We start from the raw sequence: 6330 nt of genomic DNA, 5'->3' as shown, positions 1-6330 counted from the left end.
CAAAAACAAGTGAATTGAGGAATACCTTGAATACTGAATGATGGAATTAATTTATTGCAAAGATATAGAAGATAAAAACTCAGCCGGGTCACTTTTGACCCATGTTTTGCATCAAAGGGTTAAAACAGATCATTAGTGAGCACCAAATCTGAACCAGCACTAAATCCGTCCAGCTCTGTGATCACCAACACACTGCATGGGGGAAAGGGGGGGGGGGGGGAGCCTTACTAACACACATTTATACTGATGCAGTATTTTAACACCCATGAGTCCGTTTTTCCGCTCTAAAACACTTGATGCATAATTATTGGCACCCCACAATGAACTGCAAACGCCTCTCTGAGAAGAACAACAGGGCTGGGTTTCCCAAAAGCATCGTAGCACAAAGATCGTTAAATGGTAGAGCGAGCATCACAATGAACACTCACTCCTAGTTAAGATGCTCTTAGTGTTAAGAGGCTTTTGGGAAACCCACCCCCAGGTTCGGACAGAGTCTCTGCAGGGTTGAAGACACTTCAAGAGGATCATATTGACCACCAGTACAGGGGCGTAGCTGGGGTGCCCTTTGTCGGACCATACTTTTTTTTTTCAATAGCCGCATAAGAATATTAGAAAAGCACCCAGTGTAATTTTTCTAACTTTTTTTTTTTTAAACAAGATTGTTACCTCAGCCTCATTAGGTTTTCTATAACCTTGTATGGACTTCCTGTGGTTTGGGTGCGAAAACCCAGTTCTGCACAAGCGCAACATGATCGCACAAGAAAGCATGGTCAAGCTGCCAGTGTAGCTGCAGTCTTTTTAGTTGTGAATTACGAGTATTTCTTCTTGTGTAAATAATTCGTCATGTCAAAACAAGCGTAACTTTCCTCCTTCTTTCAACATAAACAACTTATTCTATATTTTTTTCCATCAAAGTTGCATTTTGTGGCTTCGAAGCTAAGTTTTAGTATGCCGCTTCGAGAACACATCAAGAAAACGTGGAAGAAACTGCAATAATGGAAGAGCCGGTTTCTAAGCTACCTAAAACTAGCAATGGTAATTATTTTTTGTTACATATTTTTCATAGTTCTATTCTAGTACCAAGTCAAATTTTTTTTTTTAATGATAAAACAGGGTGGCACAGTAGTGTAGTGGTTAGCGCTGTCGCCTCACAGCAAGAAGGTCCGGGTTCGAGCCCTGTGGCCAGCAAGGGCCTTTCTGTGTGGAGTTTGCATGTTCTCCCCGTGTCCGTGTGGATTTCCTCCGGGTGCTCCGGTTTCCCCCACAGTCCAAAGACATGCAGGTTAGGTTAACTGGTGACTCTAAATTGACCGTAGGTGTGAGAGTGAACAGTTGTCTGTGTCTATGTGTCAGCCCTGTGATGACCTGGCGACTTGTCCAGGGTGTACCCCGCCTTTCGCCCGTAGTCAGCTGGGATAGGCTCCAGCTTGCCTGCGACCCTGTAGAACAGGATAAAGCGGCTAGAGATAATGAGATGAGATGATAAAACAAACTCAAAACAAGATGCATCATCGCCTTCAGCAGACCAAGAAACACTGGCCCAAGCGTCAGTTGCCAGTGAGTGAGCTTGGTTTGCTAATGCTATGGTTGCTGTTGTTTGGTTTGATAGAATTAGCCCAAAACATTAGTATGGTCAGTAAGCACAACCATTCTTTTTGGTCAGTGTAGGCTTTCTTGATTTGCCAGATGAAATAATCTTTTTGGCCGATGAGCAGTAGGACAAAAAGAATAGAGAGATCTGCATCGGTTGACTAGGGCAAGATGTCGAGCCGCTATCCACACACTGCTGGATGAAGCTGATTTGGCCTCATCGTCTGACATCTCAACACGAGATGAAAGAATGATGCAAAGACCGCGTTATTTTCTCAAATTTATTCAATGTACTTTTTCATTTACAAACCTGCGGGTATGTACTCAGGCTGCCAGTGTGTGACCCCCCCATTTGAAAAATCCTAGCTCAAATTCCCTGCAGCAGAATATTTCAAGCTCCTTGATTTTCACAGAGACTGAGAGGGATGTAATCTCCATTTCTATGTTCATTTAAATCGAATTTCGTCATTATTTTTGAACGCTCCATCCCTCCGTGGGTTAACTTATTGGAGATAACAGGTTAACAATTAAAATATCCTAGTAATGGTGCACAATGCATAGTGCTTTCAAATCCCACAAAACCCCTGGTCCACTACATGTAAAATGGACCCACAGCATCAGTGGCATGGCTGCATGTTTTACAGTAGGTATGATGACTCTTTTCCACAAAGTTCTGTTTGTTTTGCCAAATATGCCAATGATGTGCCAGGCCAAAAAAAAATTTGATTTTAGCATTTTAGGGGTTCTTTAATTCTACTATTCTAGTAGTATCCTGTAGCAGTTTAGAGCATTAGTTATGGCCCTGACTGTGATTAATATTTTCTGTAAACTAATGTATTTTCTTTTGTCTATCAGACTTGTGCAGGACAAGAAATATTTTCTTTCATGCACATTTTTTTTAAATCTGTGGCAAATCAAAAGCAACAATTCATTTTAAAAGGCTGAACAAGTTTTACATATTCATCAAAAAAAAAGGTATCAAATTTCACATTTTAATTGTTTTCTACTTTTTTTTTGCTTGAAAATTTTGGTATTATATTACATCTAATACTAGTGCATCTCAAAAAATTTGAATACCATGAAAAAGTTCCTTTTTTCATAATTTAATTCAAAGAGGTAAACTTTCATATATTCTATATTCATTACATGTAAAGTGAAATATTTAAAGCCTTTTTTGTTTTAATTTTGATGATTATGGCTTATAGCTCATGAAAATCAGAAATCCAGTATCTCAAATTATTAGAATATTCCCTAAGATCAATCAAAAAAAAGGATTTACAATACAGAAATGTCCAACTTCTGAAAAGTATATTCATTTATACACTCAATACTTGGTTGGGGCTCCTTTACCATGAATTACTGTATCAATGCGGTGTGGCATGGAGGTGATCAGTCTGTGGCACTGCTGAGGTGTTATTGAAGCCCAGGTTGCTTTGATGGTGGCCTTCAGTGTATCTGTATTTTTGGGTCGGGTGTTTCTCATCTTCCTCTTGACAATACCCCATAGATTCTCTATGGGGTTCAGGTCAGGCAAGTTGGCTGGCCAATCAAACACAGTAATATCATGGTCAGCAAACCATTTGGTAGTAGTTTTGGCACTGTGGGTAGGTGCTAAGTCCTGCTGGAAAAGGAAATCAGCATCTCCAAAAAGCTCGTCAGCAGATGGAAGCATGAAGTGCTCTAAAATCTCCTGGTAGATGGCTGTGTTGACTTTGGACTTGATAAAATACAGTGGACCAACACCAGCAGATGACATGGCACCCCAAATCATCACAGACTGTGGAAACTTCACACTGGGCTTCAAACACCTTGGATTCTGTGCCTCTCCACTCTTCCTCCAGACTCTAGAACCGTGATTTCCAAATTAAATGCAAAATGTACTTTCATCTGAAAAGAGGACTTTGGACCACTGAGCAACAGTCCATTTCTTTTTCTCCTTAGCCCAGATAAGACATTTCTGACATTGTCTCTGGCTCAGGAGTAGCTTGATATTAGGAATGTGAAAGTTGTATCCCCTTTCTTGAAGATGTCTGTTCATTATGGGTCTTGATACACTGACACCAGCCTCAGTCCACTCCTTGTGAAGCTCTCCCAAGTTCTTGAATCAACTTTTCTTGACAATCCTCTCAAGACTGCGGCCATCCCTGTTGCTTGTGCACCTTTTCCAGCCACCCTTTTCAGCAATGACCTTTTGTGGCTTACCCTCCTTGTGGAGGGCATCAGTGATCATCTTCTGGACAACAGTCAAGTCAGCAGTCTTCCCCATGATTGTGGTTGTGTGTACTGAACTAGACCGAGAGATACACTGTGTTCATACTGTTTTACTCAAACTCGAAATGAAATATTCTAATATTTTGAGATGTTTTTTTTTGTTTTTGTACTGTATGCCATACTGATTAAAATTAAAATAGAAAAATGCTTGAAACATTTTAGTTTGTGTAATGAGTCTATAATATATAACATTTTCACTTTCTTAAATAACTGATGGAAAATATTGAACTTTTTCACAATATTCTAATTTGAGATGCACTAGTATATGTATTTCCTGTAATCAAATTTCATACAATAAATTTGGCCTAGTTTATCGAAAGCTCTCAAAAAGTCAAGAATTGAACATATACAGTGGTGCTTGAAAGTTTGTGAACCCTTTAGAATTTTCTATATTTCTGCATAAATATGACCTAAAACATCATCAGATTTTCACACAAGTCCTAAAAGTAGATAAAGAGAACCCAGTCAAACAAATGAAATAAAAATATTATACTTGGTAATTTATTTATTGAGGGAAATGATCCAATATTACATATCTGTGAATGGCAAAAGTATGTGAACCTCTAGGATTAGCAGTTTTGAAGGTGAAATTAGAGTCGGGTGTTTTCAATCAATGGGATGACAATCAGGTGTGAGTGGGCACCCTGTTTTATTTAAAGAACAGGGATCTATCAAAGTCTGATCTTCACAACACGTTTGTGGAAGTGGATCATGGCACGAACAAAGGAGATTTCTGAGGACCTCAGAAAAAGCATTGTTGATGCTCATCAGGGTGGAAAAGGTTACAAAACCGTCTCTAAAGAGTTTGGACTCCACCAATCCACAGTCAGACAGATTGTGTACAAATGGAGGAAATTCAAGACCATTGTTACCCTCCCCAGGAGTGGTCGTCCAACAAAGATCACTCTAAGAGCAAGGTGTGTAATAGTCGGCGAGGTCACAAAGGACCCCAGGGTAACTTCTAAGCAACTGAAGGCCTCTCTCACATTGGCTAATGTTAATGTTCATGAGTCCACCATCAGGAGAACACTGAACAACAATGGTATGCATGGTAGGGTTGCAAGGAGAAAGCCACGGCTTTCCAAAAAGAACATTGCTGCTCGTCTGCAGTTTGCTAAAGATCACGTGGACAAGCCAGAAGGCTAGTGGAAAAATGCTTTGTGGACAGATGAAACCAAAATAGAACTTTTTGGTTTAAATGAGAAGCGTTATGTTTGGAGAAAGGAAAACACTGCATTCCAGCATAAGAACCTTATCCCATCTGTGAAACATGGTGGTGGTAGTATCAGGGTTTGGGCCTGTTTTGCTGCAGCTGGGCCAGGACAGTTTGCCATCATTGATGGAACAATGAATTCTGAATTATACCAGTGAATTCTAAAGGAAAATGTCAGGACATCTGTCCATGAACTGAATCTCAAGAGAAGGTGGGTCATGCAGCAAGACAACGACCCTAAGCACACAAGTCATTCTACCACAGAATGGTTAAAGAAGAATAAAAGTTAATGTTTTGGAATGGCCAAGTCAAAGTCCTGACCTTAATCCAATCCAAATGTTGTGGAAGGACCTGAAGCGAGCAGTTCATGTGAGGAAACCCACCAATATCCCAGAGTTGAAGCTGTTCTGTACGGAGGAATGGGCTAAAATTCCTCCAAGCCAGTGTGCAGGACTGATCAACAGTTACTGGAAACGTTTAGTTGCAGTTATTGCTGCACAAGGGGGAATCACACCAGATACTGAAAGCAAAGGTTCACATACTTTTGCCACTCACAGATATTTAACATTGGATCATTTTCCTCAATAAATAAATGACCAAGTATAATATTTTCATCTCATTTGTTTAACTGGGTTCTCTTTATCTACTTTTAGGACTTGTGTGAAAATCTGATGTTTTAGGTCATATTTATGCAGAAATATAGAAAATTCTAAAGGGTTCACAAACTTTCAAGCACCACTGTATCTGTACTCCCCAACTCATCACAGCAATTAAATTAGTAAAAGTAGTTGTGAAACTAGAAATACTGGAACTCGCATGAGCACACCCCCACTGACGTACTAACTAGACGTCATGTCTCATGTTTTAATTATACTGGAATTACATGGGCTTTGACCACAGAGAAAGATTAGCTGTTAATTAGCTGATGAGTTGGCTCAGGTGTTGTACAGAAAAAGAACAAAACATACTGGACAGGGGAACTACAGCGTTTCTCCACTGCTTTTACACAACGGGTTTCAAACTACAAGTGCAGAAAACCCAGTCAGCTGTGTAGTGCTGAAGCCCCGTCGGAGAGGAGTGTGAAACACACATACTCCGTGATCCCTGGTGAAGGACAAATCATGAGGAAGAGCACAAACAGATCACACATGCCTTCAGTTGTTTAAGTGGCAGACAAATCTGCTTCACAACTAGCACACACACCTGATCACAGACCAAAGTCCTTTGCACAGTGAAATTAACAAAATCAAACAGTG

This window comes from Neoarius graeffei, chromosome 7, assembly GCF_027579695.1.
Source record: "Neoarius graeffei isolate fNeoGra1 chromosome 7, fNeoGra1.pri, whole genome shotgun sequence".
Classification (NCBI taxonomy): Eukaryota; Metazoa; Chordata; class Actinopteri; order Siluriformes; family Ariidae; genus Neoarius; species Neoarius graeffei.
Note: the sequence above shows the minus strand (reverse complement) of the source record.